Here is a 687-nt window from a genome sequence, read left to right on the forward strand (position 1 = left end):
CACCTTCTGCATGTTCCCAAACTCGACAGGACTGAAGCGTGCACCTGGGGGTCACGGCCTTCAGCAAGGCTGGAGGGCGCCAGGGGGCCGCCCGCACCCGCCCACTGAGGCCCCAAGGAGGCACTCACCCTCGGAGAGGAACTCCGAGTGTGTCTGCAGGCCGTTGTAGTCCCCGCAGAGGCCGCACGTGTGGTTCCGGAACTTACTGTCCAGCTCGAGCTGCCGGGGGAGGGGACAGGTGAGCAGGCCGCAGGGTCGCCCCGCCCCACAGCCAAGTGGGGCTCAGAGCCTGGTCAGCTGTGGTGGGAGACCCGGGGGCAGTTCTGGCAGCCCTGAGGGCCCAGAGGGACCCTCACAGGGTGCCCCTCCACTTCCCGCGTGGCGCCCCAGCCCCCCGGCCCTCCCCGCAACGCACCATGACTGAGTCCTCCTGGTTCCACATGAGAGTGAGCCCAGCGCGGGAGTAGATCTTGGTGTAGGCGTCAGTCTTCTCGATGAGCAGCCCCGGGCTGTAGTGGGGCGTGCTGACCCTGGGGGTGGGCACGGGCGTCACGCTGGCTCATGCAGCTCCCCCTCGCAGAGGGGCCGAGGCTGTGGGCTTGGGTGGGGTGGCCGCTCTCTGGGGACACTTGAGCAGTGGCTGAGCCCCTGCCCACCTGCCTGGCCAGGTGGGGCCACACACGCCTG

The 687-nt window shown here is 69.1% G+C and overlaps 1 protein-coding gene across 1 annotated transcript in view; it reads right to left on the bottom strand.

The window, feature by feature from the left end:
- LOC104991787 (mucin-2-like) overlaps nucleotides 1-687 on the bottom strand; it is a gene marked incomplete at its 3' end in the record, with an annotated part of 16980 nt that overhangs the window by 15702 nt on the left and 591 nt on the right. The window lies entirely within an intron of this gene.

This window comes from Bison bison, unplaced genomic scaffold (genome assembly GCF_000754665.1).
Source record: "Bison bison bison isolate TAMUID 2011002044 unplaced genomic scaffold, Bison_UMD1.0 scf7180017847995, whole genome shotgun sequence".
NCBI classification, from domain to species: Eukaryota; Metazoa; Chordata; class Mammalia; order Artiodactyla; family Bovidae; genus Bison; species Bison bison.